Genomic DNA, 18453 nt, shown 5'->3' on the forward strand with positions numbered 1-18453 from the left:
CGTCTAAAGCACATGCGACGAGTAATCGTGCGTTACCCTCATATTCTGGCATATTGAAACTCACTGTATTACGGAATAAAGTTATTTACACCTTTATTTATCGATGTCTGACTTCGGCTTTCCCAGCCATGCCCTCGTCCTTGAGACCTATGTCCAACCGTCCAGATGCAAAGCAGTTCTCGGTACGTTGCACATCGCATTTACAAGGGATTTCGAAAATCACGACAGGCATGCATTTTCAGGAAAATTTTATGTTTAATTGTTTATTTGTTATGGTAAGGGAAGATTGCTAACAACCAAATAACATTGGTAATTCAAATAAATTTCGTGCAAATACACTTATCTTATCGTCATACTATCTTCCAAATCTAATATGTGTGAAATAATGACGTGCTGAAAAAAATATAAATTAAAAACAAGAGTGGGACTCGAGCCGGAGGTCTACCATTTATGGAACTTGAACTCTAACTATACAACAGCTGCCATCTCCTGCTCAGGGTCGCGACACACCGGTACACCGTGTGAAATTCTATTGAGATTTTCTCGAAATCGCCTGAGTAGTACGCCTTACTATTTGTGTTATACGTTGTGATAATAGTCTACTAAATGTGCGCAGTCTCAAGTAAATTCGTAATCCGAACGTCGTGGCCTCCCTTTCTGAGTGCTCTACAAGCCCTTATCACATGGGTGGATTAAAGGCTATGTTAGCTTTTGAGATGGATCTTCACTCTCGTTCATTAGAACGAAATGTCTAGAAATGATGCAGATGACGTGCACAGTGATATACATCCTAGAGTGAGTGGTAGAATCGCACCGCCACCGCACAGAACCTGAGACTGTTGGTGCTCTCTGCAAGCATCAGGCAGCACGTTCGCCGCATGTCTGCTGGTCTAGCTGCTCTGTCGTCGCTCTCGCGAATTTATTTTTGCAGGCCCGCAGCTTCCCTCTTGGGAGGCCCGATAACACCGCCATTTGTGAAATTGGTTTTCTGGAAACGTTGCGAGCGGGTGAGATTAGCTGTCGAGCGGCAACCTCTGCGTGCAGCCGGGCCTGGCCGCTGCCACTCAGCGGCGCCCCCGCTTCCCCCCCTGCGGTCCGTTGCCGGCCACCACTCCGCCCGCCGCACCTCCAGGTGGGGCCCGCACACCGCGCCGCAGCTGGTGCCGTTCTCACCTGCCCTGCTGTCACGGCGGCTCGTGTTTACATTTCATTTCCCAAAGATATGTGTCTTTCATAGTCCTTGTTATTGCAGTTCTTGAAAGAGGAATTGGTACACTCTCTTTAGAGCCGCACGTGTACCACATGAAATATTGCCTGAATACTGATCAATGATGGATTTCAGATAAAATAAGGTTCAGATCCGTCGATAATCACTGCTATCTACGAAGCATGTTTCTCAACAAAATATTATTTTTAAAGTAAGCAAATACAAATGTGTTTCCAAATAATCTCATTATCTCAGGAGACCCTTTACCTTAATTTATTTTTCAATTTAACTAGACTACCACCAACATTAACCCAAAAGTTCTGAGAAGGGGTGCGATATACCCTTTATGACGAATTTCTGTGGTTAACTGCTCGACGGCATGTCACACTCCTTTGTGGTCCCAGGTAGCTGCTACGAGATGTCGTAGAGTAGTACAAATATGTTTTCGTAACTTTGATTGAGAATAGGACTTTGTGAAATGCTCTTGAAACAGTATGCCAGTGTTCATGAAACCTCAACACTCTATTCTCGTCCCATAAGACGAAGAAGTCAAGGTAACTATTTCATTGCATTTTTCTGAGTATTTTGCGTAAGATATGATATCTGACCATTCAATTTATAACAAATATTGTTATATATGGATTGCTATGGGCCAGAAGGAGACGCAGTTCAAGCATTAATTGATCACATACTTGATGAAGAGTCAATTAATTCTGTTATTAATGGCGATGATGACACATTATAAGAGCAGGAAGAAGATGATGAAGATGAGGTCAGTGATAGTTATTATCTGGGGAAAGATGGAACGAGTTCATTGGAGAAAAGAATTTACGCAAAGTAATGTTAGAGCAGGGTCATAGAATATTATTACCCATTGCTGGTGATGCCAAACAATGTGCTATGCTTTAGTGTGTTTCAGTCTCTCTATATCTTCTTATATTATTGAAGAAATTGTTTTGTTTACAAACAAGTGCTTGGAGCATCAGAGAGATAACTTGTACCTACAACCGAACATGAAATAATGGCACTGCGTTCCTGTATTTAGCAGGAACCTACAACGCAAGCAGTCTGAATTTAGAAGACCTCTGGGCATCTGATGGAACTGGGATGAGAATTTTTTGGGCTGCTATGTTCCTTCAAAGAATCAGATTACTTTTGCACTGTCCTCAATTTGATAACCAAGATACTTGAGCAGCCAGGAAGGAAGTAGAAGCATTGACTCGAATCAGAGACGTTCTTGACCGGTTTAATGAGTAACTGTAAGAAAATTTTCTCTAACTGTGAACAGTTGCAGTGGATTAATAATCAAAACTTGTGACTCAATATTTTTAACTGTTATCTGACTAATAATTAACAGTGTTGTCACTATAAGTTAATAATTTACAATAATATTAATCAATAGTAATAACTTATGGTAGATAAAACCACTAATTTTAATGTTAAACTTTTAAAGATATGTGAAAAACTAGATGGAGTGTACTGCACCCCACACACCACCAACATTAGAATTTCATGCCACACTACCGCCATGTTTAGGGGGTACATACTGTTATCACATAGTGAAGTTACAGTAAATACAGACATCTGTTCCTCAAAAAGTATAAACAATAATTCCATGAAATTTATTGTGTGAAGAAATGATAAAGACAGACATTTGATTAAATAATAAGTTTCCAGATTTTTTAGTTAAAAAATTAAAATACAACTCTGCAAAAGATATATTTCAGGGTTTCCTTGATAACTCAGTATATAAGAAACATTTGGAGTTTATTCTCATTGGATTTATAGATACAATACACAAGGAGGACATTTACTACAACTGTCAAGTCAGTCGATGTGGTAATTATTTTATAATAAAGTGAGTTCCTTGGCCACTTTTTCCATATTTACAGAAATTAAAATTTCATAACATAAAAAGTTTTCTATCTTAAGGGACATTCTAGTGTGTGTTGTGGACCAATGTAAGTGCAGATCCTCCAAAAATTATAAGGTGATGTATTAATTAAACAAAACTATACCAGGGAAACCATTTTCTATGTATATGAACTGAGAAAATCAACTTCAAAACTTGAAAAATACTTTACAGTATGCTAGGATAACTTTCATGAACTAAAACTGCCCAGGTAAGTAGTGTACATGTTTGTCTTCTTTCCTTGCTTTCTTTCTTTTGTGTCCGCAGCTCGTGGTCGTGCGGTAGCGTTCTCGCTTCCCACGCCCGGGTTCCCGGGTTCGATTCCCAGCGGGGTCAGAGATTTTCTCTGCCTCGTGATGACTGGGTGTTGTGTGATGTCCTTAGGTTAGTTAGGTTTAAGTAGTTCTAAGTTCTAGGGGACTGATGACCATAGATATTAAGTCCCATAGTGCTCAGAGCCATTTCTTTCTTTTGTAGTTTCGACCTTTTTCTTGCTTTTCTGGCCTTTTTTGGTGGAAAATTCTGTCCTTTTTTTGAAAGAGTTCATTCACCACATTTTTTCATATTTTGTCCCACTGGTATTTGTAATATTTCAGTATTTTTTAATCTACCATCCATTCAATCATTAAAAGTAATCACAACATCACAAGACCCTAATTGCACTACTCTTCTCTAAATATGTCAGCCTTCGGATAGACCTACCAAATTTTTAAATGAAATGAATCATTACCGTTTTGAGTGAATCTATCCACACAACTTTTTAGTAACCACAAAGATCATGAACAACTTTGATTTTGGATAGTATACACCTTGAGAAAAATATAATTTTTATTGTCTTCTATTACCCAAACACTTTTCTTTGAAGATTCAGCATCATCAATTGGTTTATATTTACTTCCTTGTTACCATTTTCTGCAGTTTTGAGGGTTTTTTGTGTTTTGCATTATAGTTGTTTTCCTCTCACAGTTCGTAATTTTTCTTTATTTCTCCATTAACTCCACTTAGAGAAACCACACTATTTAAATTTTCACTGTCACTGTTTATGAGCTGTATCTCGTTTTCGTAGTTCATGAGCAATGACATTGAAAGTTTCAATAGTGCAGTTCTTCACGTGAAGATAATGGAGGAATCAAATGAAGTGGAGGAATTGGGCAATGAGGTCATTAGAGACAGAGCAAAAGCCCAGATTGGGGGTATGGATGCATATTTAGATGTACATCTGATGTGAACAAGAGCAGTGACAGCTGGTATGTATACAATATGAGCATTCACAAATTTTTAAATTCAGATAGATATGAGATTATGAAAGTAATAGTACATGCTGTATAACAGCTATGCTTATCATATTTATACAACTTGAGCTGTTGTCAATAACAATAATAACAACAACAACAACAATAATAATAATAATAATAATAATAATAATTATTATTATTATTATTATTATTATTATTATTATTTCTTTACTTTCTCAGACGTTAAGTCTGGTTAACAACGGAAAGTGACGCGGACCTTGATCAAGCGTCACTTCCTTTTAACTGTATGGTATGTGTTATATTGCATTTAGGAACTTTCGGGTAATTGAACATGTATCAATAATTACAGATTTCTGTAGTTGTATATATAGGTTTGGATGTAGCTGTATTGCATTGATGTACTGGTGGATATTGTGTGGTATGACTCCTGTAGTTGATAGTATAATTGGTATAATGTCAACTTTATCCTGATGCCACATGTCCTTGACTTCCTCAGCCAGTTGGATGTATTTTTCAATTTTTTCTCCTATTTTCTTTTGTATATTTGTTGTATTGGGTATGGATATTTCGATTAGTTGCTTTAATTTCTTCTTTTTATTGGTGAGTATGATGTCAGGTTTGTTATGTGGTGTTGTTTTATCTGTTATAATGGTTCTGTTCCAGTATAATTTGAATTCATCATTCTCCAGTACACTTTGTGGTGCATACTTGTATGTGGGAACGCGTTGTTTTATAAGTTTATGTTGTAAGGCAAGCTTTTGATGTATTATTTTTGCTACATTGTCATGTCTTCTGGGGTATTCTGTATTTGCTAGTATTGTACATCCGCTTGTGATGTGATCTACTGTTTCTATTTGTTGTTTGCAAAGTCTGCATTTATCTGTTGTGGTATTGGGATCTTTAATAATATGCTTGCTGTAATATCTTGTGTTTATTGTTTGATCCTGTATTGCAATCATGAATCCTTCCATCTCACTGTATATATTGCCTTTTCTTAGCCATGTGTTGGATGCATCTTGATCGATGTGTGGCTGTGTTGGATGATACAGGTGCTTGCCATGTAGTGTTTTCTTTTTCCAATTTACTTTCTTCGTATCTGTTGATGTTATGTGATCTAAAGGGTTGTAGAAGTGGTTATGAAATTGCAGTGGTGTAGCCGATGTATTTATATGAGTGATTACTTTATGTATTTTGCTAGTTTCTGCTCGTTCTAGAAAGAATTTTCTTAAATTGTCTACCTGCCCATAATGTAGGTTTTTTATATCGATAAATCCCCTTCCTCCTTCCTTTCTGCTTAATGTGAATCTTTCTGTTGCTGAATGTATGTGATGTATTCTATATTTGTGGCATTGTGATCGTGTAAGTGTATTGAGTGCTTCTAGGTCTGTGTTACTCCATTTCAGTACTCCAAATGAGTAGGTCAGGATTGGTATAGCGTAAGTATTTATAGCTTTTGTCTTGTTTCTTGCTGTCAATTCTGTTTTCAGTATTTTTGTTAGTCTTTGTCTATATTTTTCTTTTAGTTCTTCTTTAATATTTGTATTATCTATTACTATTTTTTGTCTGTATCCTAGATATTTATAGGCATCTTTTTTTTCCATTGCTTCTATGCAGTTACTGTGGTTATCCAATATGTAATCTTCTTGTTTAGTGTGTTTTCCCTTGACAATGCTATTTTTCTTACATTTGTCTGTTCCAAAAGCCATATTTATATCATTGCTGAATATTTATGTTATCTTTAGTAATTGGTTGAGTTGTTGATTTGTTGCTGCCAGTAGTTTTAGATCATCTATGTATAGCAAATGTGTGATTTTGTGTGGGTATGTTCCAGTAATATTGTATCCATAATTTGTATTATTTAGCATGTTGGATAGTGGATTCAGAGCAAGGCAGAACCAGAAAGGACTTAATGAGTCTCCTTGGTATATTCCACGCTTAATCTGTATTGGCTGTGATGTGATATTATTTGAATTATTATTATTATATGCATAACTTCTCTGAGAAAGGGAAAGACTTGTTTTATGGAATTTTGTTGTTTTGTACATAATTAAGCACAGTCTATGGCAAGAATGAAATAATGTTTAAGTTTCCACTACTCTCCATTTGCATTGTTGCGTAAGTGGGAGTCTTTGTGCTTTTTATTTTTTTGGAGAAGTGCATAAGTTCCCGAATACATGTATTAGATGACAAGTTAACGCCGAGGCTGAAAATCAGACATTCTTATGTTGTACCTACACAACAACTAATGTTTATTACACAATTCTTTGTTAAATATTCGCTTACAATCACGCTTATTTGATTCCCTCACTCCCTCACACAATGGGTATGGTCTGGGATGCCGTAGTTCCTTTGTGGATAAATTTCCCTGGTAATTTTCTTTTCTGTTAGCACTTAAAATAGATTCAACAGAGTTAATGTAGACACTGCACAGGAAAGCCGGTTCCTGCACCGTAAACAACCAACTCCAAACACAAACTGCCATATAAAGAAATGATTAAATTCTAGTAGCACTATCTACCAATAACATCATTTGATTAGAATACAAATGAGGTGCTGAAGGCCAAAAGAACTGAAAGCACACCACCGTCGATCCCACATTTTACTGAATATAAAAGGAACCAATGAGACACTTTATCATGGATGTTCATATATACATACAGTCTGAGCCTACAATACAGATAAACCTAACCCATCATAATATCAAAAGATGTCAGAAGCACAAATAAATGTTACAGTCTTACAATCGACAATGATGTGCTTTGTGGTTCTCAGTGCCCCAGATGGATTACTGTACGATAAAATCCGAAATTTAATATACTGAATCTCAATGAGAATACCCCAAAGTAGTAGGGAGATGGCGGTGTCATTCCACTTTCTATATCAAGGTTGGGGGATGTTTCCAGAATGAGATTTTCACTCTGCAGCGGAGTGTACGCTGATATGAAACTTCCTGGCAGATTAAAACTGTGTGCCGGACCGAGACTCGAATTCGGGACCTTTGCCCTTGCAAAGTCTCGACCCGGCACACAGTTTTAATCTGCCAGGAAGTTTCATATCAGCGTTCACTCCGTTGCAGAGTGAAAATTTCGTTCTGGAAACATCCTCTAGGCTGTGGCTAAGCCATGTCTCCGCAATATTCTTTCTTCCAGCAGAGCTAGTTCTGCAAGGTATGCAGGAGAGCTTCTGCGAAGTCTGGAAGATAGGAGACGAGGTACTGGCGGAATTAAAGCTGTGAGGACGGGGCGTGAGCCGTGCTTGGGTAGCTCAGTTGGTAGAGCACTTGCCCTCAAAAGGCAAAGACTCTGAGTTCGAGTCTCGGCCCGGTGCACAGTTTCAATCTGCCAGGAAGTTTCATATCAGCGCACACTCCGCTGCAGAGTGAAAATTTCGTTGTCGTTATGATCGCCTTTTGTAATAGCGCAGTCCTTACGCGAAATGTATGTTGTTGGTTGTAGAATCCCTCTGTAGTCAACATCAGGTGTCATTTCTCAGTAGCGTTCCTCGAAAAGAACATCGTGTTCTCTCCATGGATTTCCAGTTGTCCTACTTGGTGAGTGTAATCCGACTGCTGAAAAAAAAATTACTCGACGTACAAAGTGACTCTAATGATCAATTTAAATAATTCGCCTATCAAACAGATATCACTGATGAGTCGTCTGTCGGGTGGAAGAGATGGCTAGGGCACCACGGACGATTCTTGAAAAGCGTTTCTTTTTTTTTTTTCGCTGCGGCGATATCTTTTAACGAAATTTCAGGGCAAGATAGGCTCTCACGATTTGTTTCGTAAACGCTAGTATGATATAGCATCGCATTGGTAAAAGGAGACCGGTCATAGAGTACAAAACAATTATGTTCTCTTGAATTATAGATTCTTGTTGTCAAATGTTAAGTGAATGTGTTTTTTCCGACATGTGTGCCAATGGCGTGAAAGATTGTCTGAAACATTTGTAATACACACGTGCATGACAGTTTATTTGCAGACACTGAATGCGAGAGATGCTCTCAGGTCGTGTAATTTGTTCAACAAACTGGAAGAAATTGCTTGATATAGATTTTTTTCTTTGGAGTTTAAATTCTCGCTTTTTCTTAACTCTGATGGCTGTTTCTAAATAACGAGGACGTTCTGCGGTGATCGGTAGTTCTCATGTCAAAATAGTCAAAGTATTTTTTCCTGATTTTACGCAGGGTGAGCATGTCTCTGCTGATCATTTGTGATCGGTGGCGATACACTTTGCTGGACGTCAAAAAATAATGAGATGCGACTGCAGTCGAATGTAAAAACTATACCAATTTTCCTCATAAAACTAAAAGAAAATGCATTTCACCTATTTTCGTGGAAAAAGGACATTTATTGTGGCCGCAAATGTGTTTTGCTTGTTTTAATAGATGGGCGTTGACATCAGATACAATTGTTCTCCATCGACGAATGGCAGACTGCTGCAGGCGAGGGGGAGGGGCGGCGTGTCTGTTATGGTTGTCGCCAGACACAGACGCTCTCTGCCGTGGGGGGAGGGGGCGGCATGTGGGGGCTCTATCGCTATATTTTAGACGAACAAGTTGCACTTGAGGTGGCCATCCTTTTATCTCCTTTTGTTTAGTTGACTATACATGCTATTGTGCAGGCATAGGATCGTCGCCCTAAGGCAGTCGCCAATTGGTGCAAAGCCGAATGTATGCAGTTGTCAAAGAGGGTGGGCGCAAGACGCTCGGCTGAGCATTGTAGATTGGGGGGGGGGGGGACGGGGAGGCGTGAGGGGAAGTGAGAAGGCCTTGGGTTTCTGCAGTTTGTGATTGTACATCAAGAAGCATGCACATTCAACTACCATCCCCCCGCCCTACAGTCTTGTAGGATGACGATTTTCCCCCAGTAAATGTGCTGCATTATGAACCGTTCATTGTGAGTGCCGGTTTTTTCATGAAAATTTCTAAGTGTACTTAGAACTGTGACGCATTTTTTTTTCATCAGTTGTGGTAGCGTGTATTGGCTTTGATTACCTGGGCTGCAGGATGGTTTTAGAGCATGCATCTGTAGCGAACTCTGATGTCAAACAGCGAAAGATACTGTATGCTTACAGGTAATACACTTTGTGAACTCCTCTCGGTCCATCACCAGCATCTCGTCTGTTGGACGTATTTCCCACGAAAAAGAATAAAGATAGTACCTTACACCTCAGCCTTTTTCCCGCCAGCTTGTAGGTGTCGGGCAGTGTTTGAGTGTGTCTGTCGCTAGTTTCGAGTGATACTGCGAAATTTTTTTCCAGCAGGATAACTCCAGTTGTATGGTATCGTTAGTTTTTGAGCGGTATTGTGCTTTTAAGCCGTCCTTGTGTAGTGCTATGCATATAGTTGTGTAATTAGGCTTGATATTTGTGATTAAGTAGGTAATTACTATCGATCTTTGCACCAGTTTCCCAACCAAAATAAATAAAGTACACTAACATAACCTTCCTCTCCCGCATTTGGACAGTGTCCATGTGTTGAGGATGCACTTGGACTTTCCATCCAGTAGAATCAGGTTACGAGTCCCAGGAATGGCACCGACATTTTTAATTTCCAATAGATTTCAAGTGCCTCTGGTGGTTTAATTGTGTTAGGGGGCAGTGCACTTGGGCTTCCCGCCCAGGAGGACCAGTTTTCAAGTCCTGGAAAGGGCACCGCCAATTCTAATTTCCCACCAATTTTAATTTCCCGCCAATTTCGGCGTGAGGGGTGGGGTGGGATGTCAGCACAGCCCTGGGACAAGGAAATTCCCGCCAAAATTCGAAATTCCCTCCAAAATTCAATATTTCAGCCAATAGGGTAGGTTGCCTACAGGAAAATTAAAGAGATCTTTGGAGATAAGAGAACGACTTGTATGAATATCAAGAACTCAGATGGAAACCCAGTTCTAAGCAAAGAAGGGAAAGCAGAAAGGTGGGAGGAGTATATAGAGGGTCTATACAAGGGCGACGTACTTGAGGACAATGTTATGGAAATGGAAGAGGATGTAGATGAAGATGAAATGGGAGATATGATACTGCGTGAAGAGTTTGACAGAGCACTGAAAGACCTCAGTCGAAACAAGGCCCCCGGAGTAGACAACATTCCATTGGAACTACTGACGGCCTTGGGAGAGCCAGTCCTGACAAAACTCTACCATCTGGTGAGCAAGATGTATGAAACAGGCGAAATACCCTCAGACTTCAAGAAGAATATAATAATTCCAATCCCAAAGAAAGCAGGTGTTGACAGATGTGAAAATTACCGAACTATTAGTTTAATAAGTCACAGCTGCAAAATTCTAACACGAATTCTTTACAGACGAATGGAAAAGCTGGTAGAAGCCGACATCGGGGAAGATCAGTTTGGATTCCGTAGAAACACTGGAACACGTGAGGCAATACTGATCTTACGACTTATCTTAGAAGAAAGATTAAGGAAAGGCAAACCTACTCTTCTAGCATTTGTAGACTTAGAGAAAGCTTTTGACAATGTTGACTGGAATACTCTCTTTCAAATTCTAAAGGTGGCAGGGGTAAAATACAGGGAGCGAAAGGCTATTTACAATTTGTACAGAAACCAGATGGCAGTTATAAGAGTCGAGGGACATGAAAGGGAAGCAGTGGTTGGGAAGGGAGTAAGACAGGGTTGTAGCCTCTCCCCGATGTTGTTCAATCTGTATATTGAACAAGCAGTAAAGGAAACAAAAGAAAAATTCGGAGTAGCTATTAAAATTCATGGAGAAGAAGTAAAAACTTTGAGGTTCGCCGATGACATTGTAATTCTGTCAGAGACAGCAAAGGACTTGGAAGAGCACTTGAATGGAATGGACAGTGTCTTGAAAGGAGGATATAAGATGAACATCAACAAAAGCAAAACAAGGATAATGGAATGTAGACTAATTAAGTCGGGTGATGCTGAGGGAATTAGATTAGGAAATGAGACACTTAAAGTAGTAAAGGAGTTTTGCTACTTGGGGAGCAAAATAATTGATGATGGTCGAAGTAGAGAGGATATAAAATGTAGACTGGCAATGGCAAGGAAAGCGTTTCTGAAGAAGAGAAATTTGTTAACATCGAGTATAGATTTAAGTGTCAGGAAGTCATTTCTGAAAGTATTTGTATGGAGTGTAGCCATGTATGAAGTGAAACATGGACGATAAATAGTTTGGACAAGAAGAGAATAGAAGCTTTCGAAATGTGGTGCTACAGAAGAATGCTGAAGATTAGATGGGTAGATCACATAACTAATGAGGAAGTATTGAATAGGATTGGGGAGAAGAGAAGTTTGTGGCACAACTTGACCAGAAGAAGGGATCGGTTGGTAGGACATGTTCTGAGGCATCAAGGGATCACCAATTTAGTATTGGAGGGCAGCGTGGAGGGTAAAAATCGTAGAGGGAGACCAAGAGATGAATACACTAAGCAGATTCAGAATGATGTAGGTTGCAGTAGGTACTGGGAGATGATAAAGCTTGCACAGGATAGAGTAGCATGGAGAGCTGCATCAAACCAGTCTCAGGACTGAAGACCACAACAACAACAACAACAGGGTAGGTTGGGGGTGAGAGGCGTAGGGGGGAGGGGGGCAAGGGGGGGTGGGTGATGGGGCACACGTGCAGCTGATAAAAACACGTGACGTCATTTGGGGCGGTGGTGGGTGTGGTCGGGGGGGCGGGTGTGGGCGGCAGTGGGGGTGATTAATTGATTAATTTAATTAATTTGCAAATGGCTCTGAGCACTATGGGACTTAACATCTGTGGTCATCAGTCTCCTAGAACTTAGAACTACTTAAACCTAACTAACCTAAGGACATCACACACATCCATGCCCGAGGCAGGATTCGAACCTGCGACCGTAGCAGTCGCGCAGTTCCAGACTGAGCGCCTTAACCGCAAGACCACCGGGGCCGGCAATTACTTTGCATATCAGTTTGATATCAGAAGTGGAGTGACGACGCCATCTCCCTACTAGTCCCCAAAATAGGTTTTTCTACTAGTATAATTATAATATATACTGAAGCCCGATCTAATTTTGCGCCATAGTGAGTGAATTGGCATATCTGAGGAGTGTGCTACTGCTAGTGGGATTTCTGACAAGTCAATGGAGACAAAAGTCTGCTGCTGGTGGCATTAACTGAAACTCGTAGTTGAGTAAAAAGGGCTAGCTGTGCATGCCGTGAACTATGCATGTCGTTTATCAAATCCGTATGTATTTGGCCCATAAGATAATTATGTCACGCCAGTTACGCATGCGCAAAAGGTCCTTAAAACATGCAGAACTGATGGTGTGGTCGCCAGCCTGATGCCAAGTTTCACCGAGTCTAGGGAAGCAATGTAGCACACCGTGGTAGTTTTAGTGCTGTGTATTTTAGATTACCCCATATACATTACATTTAACAGCATTCAAAGAAAACTAACCAATAAATCAGCAAGCTGTCAGAAGTTAGGTTCTACGCATGCTCTTGTGCTCTTACACAACAGCCGTCACTTGACAAGAGGGACATAAACGTCATCGGTTGAACCCACGAAACGTAACAATCTGCAAACGCAGACTTTTACTCAAACATAATTATTTGTGTGGCTTACTGAGGTATGTCGCTGTATGCGAGCGATTGGTGCACATGAACTTGCCTTGATGAAATATTATCAAACTGAAAATTCGACGTCATTTATTATTGTTTTACGAACGTGACTTTGATATAAAACAAACAGAATGGTCAGCTATGTCAACGGTAAAACTATTTAAACCGTGTATGATTCTAATATAACACTCCACTCACTGGACCGATCACCGAATTTTGTTGTGAGGGTGTTTTTTCAAGCTCTTCATTGCCCAAATTATTGTGATAATAACGTGCCATCATATAAAGGCACATGGTGCAGTATGGATTTCGACATACATTCACAAAATTCTTTAATGTTTCCTCATTTCCACCTTAAGCAGATGATACATAAAACATAAAGACGTCTTTGGAACACAGTTATACGGCACACTGACTACATATGTGAATCTGCGTTTTGTTTCGCCTTGCGATGCTGCTGATATGACCCTCTATTATGCTTTGAGGTTACAACCGCTTAAGAATAATTTAAATGTAATTTTTTCTGTGCATTGTCAGCTTGACGCTGGAAACTTGTGAACGATTGTGGACCCATCACGTCTTCATTAATATACCGGGTGATCAAAAAGTCAGTAGAAATTTGAAAACTTAATAAATCGTGGAATAATTCTGATAGAGAGGTGCACATCGATACACATGCTTGGAATGACATGGGGTTTTATTAGAACCAAAAGAAATACAAAAGTTCAAAAATGTCCGACAGATGGCGCTTCATCTGATCAGGATAGCAATAGTTAGCATAACAAAGTAAGACAAAGCAAAGATGATGTTATTTACAGGAAATGCTCAATATTTCCACCATCATTCCTCAACAATAGCTGTAGCCGAGGAATAATGTTGTGAACAGCACTGTAAAGCATGTCCGGAGTTATGGTGAGGCATTGGCGTCGGATGTTGTCTTTTAGCATCCCTAGAGATGTCGGTCGATCACGATACACTTGCGACTTCAGGTAACCCCAAAGCCAATAATCGCACGGACTGAGGTCTGGGGACGTGGAAGGCCAAGGATGACGAAAGTGGCGGCTGACCACACGATCATCACCAAACGACGCGCGCAAGAGATCTTTCACGCGTCTAGCAATATGGGGTGGAGCGCCTTTCTGCATAATCATCGTATGTTCCAGAAGGTGTTTATCAGCCAGGTTGGGGATGATACGACTCTGTAACATATCGGCGTACCTCTCACCCGTCGCGGTAGCAGTTAAAAAACCAGAATCACGCATTTACTCAAAGAAAATGGCCCGATAACGTTAGATGTGGTAAATCCAACCCATACCGTGACTTTCTCGTCATGCAATGGAGTTTCCACGACAGTTCTAGGATTTTCGGTAGTCCAAATTCTGCAGTTGTGGGCGTTGACAGACCCTCGGAGCGTGAAATGAGCTTCGTCGGCTCATAACACGTTACTCAACCAATCGTCATCTTCCTCCATCTTTTGAAACGCCCACACCGCAAATGTCCTCCGCTTCACTAAATCGCCAGGTAACAGTTCATGATGCCGATGGATTTTGTACAGATAGCACCGGAGGGTACGCCAAAGTGCCAACCAAACAGTAGCGTATTGAATGCCGGTGCGACGTGCGACTGCACAAGCGCTGACTTCCCCGTGCATAGACGAACCCGCTACAGTCTCCATTTCTTTCTGAACTGTCTCAGCAGCATTACGCCTTGTGCTCGGTCGGCCACTACGTGGTCTATCGTCTAAACAACCCGTGGCTTCGAACTTCGAAATCATTCTCGCCACAGCTGCATTTCTCAACGAACCTTTACCCATTCGAATCCCCTTCCTATGGCGATAGGATCGTAACGCTGAACCAGCACATTCCCCATTCTGATAATACAGCTTCAAATAAAAGCACCTTTTCAGGTAACGTCAACATGCTGTGACTGCTGGCGCATCTGATTCTCTCTCTCATTACAGCTACTTTTATACACGATTGTCATGCGCACTCACTGACGTTTTTCTGTCCAGCGCCATCTGTCGGACATTTTGTGAACTTTGTTTTTTTTTTGGTTCTATAAAACCCCATGTCATTCCAAGCATGTGTGTCAATTTTTACCTCTCTATCTACATTATTCCGTGCTTTATTAAGTTTTCAAATTTGTACTGACTTTTTGATCACCCGGTATATTACGTACTTATTTCCGAAGATGGACTGATGCATTACTCTATGATGAGGACAAAAAAATTACTGTCGTACCAATCAAAGCGGTATTATATAGGGTGTACAAATTTTCGTATACAGAATTTTAGAACGTTTAGAGGAGATAAAAACAAAAAAAGCATGTGACAAAACTGTCGTAGAACCACCGTTTACCCGCTACGGGTCCATGAAGATTTAGAAGCTAGCATGTTCAGAGACTATGTTCAAACTTCTATGCCACTAATACTGTTTTAGAGATGTTGCTGAAAAAGTCGTCCGTTTACATTGCTGCACAATGGGCATCTACGTGCTAATGATTGTCTAGCACGCTCGAAACAGCGTGGTGTTCCACGAATAATGGCTGGAGCTTCAGACAATCGGGCAACCAGCTCTTTTAGAGTGTCGGTTGGTCTCTCATACACCCAGTGCTATCTCATCCCCTTTCCTTTCCCCTCCTCCCCCCCCCCCCCCCTACACACACACACACACACACACACACACAAAGGAATCCATATCCATAAGAGAGGTCGGGAGCCCACAGTGCCTACCGTATTGGTCCAGCCCTTCCAATTCAGCGATTGGGAAGAATACTGTCTAAATGTTCTCTGACATGAATTACAGTGTTTTGAGGCTTCGTCATTTTGGAATCATAATCACTAACTGATTGCAAGACGGACATTTTCCAACATTACTCGTAGTCCTTCACAGAGAAAGACGCGATAATTTCCTCCACCGAGAGTCTTGGGCAGAAGATACAGGTCAATCATATGGTCCTTAACAATACCTGCCCACACATTTATGCCAAACTTCTGTTGATGGTGGAACACGTGAGATGCCTTAAGCGTTTTCTGACTTCCAGGCATGCCTGCTGTGCCCGTCTTATTTTCCTGACTCACTTTCTTCATCACTAAACAAAATGCATTCCACGTGCTAGGGATAGTCATCAGCTGATAGGTCGTGCACCTTTTCAGTGGATGCAGATCTGTTTCACAAATCGGCGTAGGAGATATTTACATCCCTTGATATGCATCGTGTGCTGTGCTGCGGTTACCTTCAATTTACTGTGACATAACTTTCTTAAACTGAACTGGTCGTGCAGTGTGAGGCCTATAAGTTTACCGATGATCTACCCTAGTAAATCCTGTTTCACGGAGACAGTCATCAAGTCTTTGAAATATAACGTCATATGGCAAACTCCTTCGCAGAAAGTTTTTCATATACAGATACCTCGCCGCTCGACTGTTGCATCGTGGCTCCTCATAAATTAGTTGCATATCATCTAACTCGGTTAGAGTGTAATGTGCCATCAATAATATGTAAACGTCAGTAGACACTTTCATGTAAACACAACTTAACATAAACAACAATAATCTATTTGTTTATACACTGACACGGACACTGTCAGCAGCAGTAATGATGATGATGATGATGATGATGATGTTTGGTTTGAGGGGTTCTCAACTGCGCGGTCATCAGCACCTGTACAAAGTCCCAATTTTTACACAGTTCAATTTTTTTACCCAACCCAATCTAGCCACCAAATGTAAAGGTTTTTTAAATTACCGCTACCAGTCACAAACTTTGTTAACTATTGTATTATTTTTTTATTTTGCTAGATGTTTCGAGGGAATACCTAATCTTCAGGCTAAACGGCATTACAAAAACAATTTCACGATAAGATTACATTGATGACACAGAAGAACAAAGATAACCACAGCATTTATGAAAAGACCATGTATCATCAATATAATCTGATCGTGAAATTGTTTTTGTAATGCCATTTAACCTGAAGATGAGGTATTCCTTCGAAACATGTAGCAAAATAAAAAGATAAACAGTAGTTCACAAAGTTTGTGACTGGTAGCGGTAATTTAAAAAAATCTTTACATATTTATTGAGACAATCACGGCCGGAAAATAGTCAAAATGACTTCAAATTCTTCTAGCCACCAATGATAATGATGATGAAATGATGAGGACAACACAAACACCCAGTCCCCAGGCAGAGAAAATCACCAACCCGGCCGGGAATCGAACCCGGGACCCCGTGATCCATAGGCAGCAACGCTCGCCGCTAGAACACGAACTGCGGACGTTATCAGTAATGAATACCTAACCTTTCTAGCAGCAGGACGTAATGGTGTTTAAAATCAGGTTCCTACGTCAACGCGTTGCATACGATGCAGTCAAAACAGCTCTGAAGATTGGCCTAATGTGAGTCCAGGGTCGATCCCTTTAACGACCGTTGTCGGGGACACGACGTACCTATATGTGTCACGAAACAGATGTATTCCGTTTTATCTCCTCAAATAACTCTTCAAATTCGTATATATAGTTTTCTTACGTCCTGCATATAGCCTGTGTGAATGAATCATATTATTGGCTGCTTTTTTAATAGTTCTATTAAGCGCAGTAATGATACGCTCAGATAAGAAGTTAATTAAATGTTTTCTCGACAGCAGAAAAAAATAGCGTCATCCCGCAATAATACTACTGTGACTTCTCTTCATTGTAAACGTGGACAGTTAATTCTGAAAACACTTTCTCGCGAGATCTATTTCGAATAAACACGATGGACAAATAACCGGATCTGACATTACAGAATGGACTATGTTTCTTCGCAAAACTGTTCGAGCATTTGCCGATAGAACAGCGTTAATATGAAGGTGTCTGCAGCAGTTTGGTTTCCTTGCAAACTTTTGATATCACGTATCCTCAAGTTTTCTATATTGTACTTTAGTTTCCGATAAAAAAAGAAGAAAGGTAAAAACTTGTAATACTCAAGCTTTTATCTGCATTTATAGTTTATAGCAAACTTTCTAAGGCAGGTTTTTGTGGTAGTTTTTACTAGCTAGCCAATTTTTCCTAAGAACAAATATTGGCAGTGTTCACTTTTACGCCGGCCGGAGTGGCCGTGCGGTTCTAGGTGCTACAGTCTGGAGCCGAGCGACCGCTCCTGTCCCAGGTTCGAATCCTGCCTCGGGCATGGATGTGTGTGATGTCCTTAGGTTAGTTAGGTTTAATTAGTTCTAAGTTCTAGGCGACTAATGACCTCAGAACTTAAGTCGCATAGTGCTCAGAGCCATTTGAACCATTTTTCACTTTTATCAGTTTTAGATTTTTGAGATTCGGCAGATGTGGGCGGATACACATTTTTAATTAATGTTGTACTGACAATTACTGAACTTGACACTAAATACATTGAAGTAGTTTACTGTGAATAAACTTAAAAGTGCACTAACAAAACAAATTATAATCTTCAACAAATTTTTTTATTTATTGGTCTTAGGCTGCATTCAAACGGCCACTTCAAACACACAATGTATTAAAAAGT

At 40.2% G+C, this 18453-nt stretch overlaps 1 non-coding gene across 1 annotated transcript; it reads left to right on the plus strand.

The window, feature by feature from the left end:
• The first annotated feature begins 7628 nt into the window (after nucleotides 1-7628).
• Trnal-caa lies at nucleotides 7629-7703 on the plus strand. The gene has a single exon. It is a non-coding gene; the product is annotated as a tRNA-Leu (tRNA).
• Nucleotides 7704-18453: the final 10750 nt, after the last annotated feature.

This window comes from Schistocerca piceifrons, chromosome 7 (assembly GCF_021461385.2).
Source record: "Schistocerca piceifrons isolate TAMUIC-IGC-003096 chromosome 7, iqSchPice1.1, whole genome shotgun sequence".
In the NCBI taxonomy this organism is placed as follows: domain Eukaryota; kingdom Metazoa; phylum Arthropoda; class Insecta; order Orthoptera; family Acrididae; genus Schistocerca; species Schistocerca piceifrons.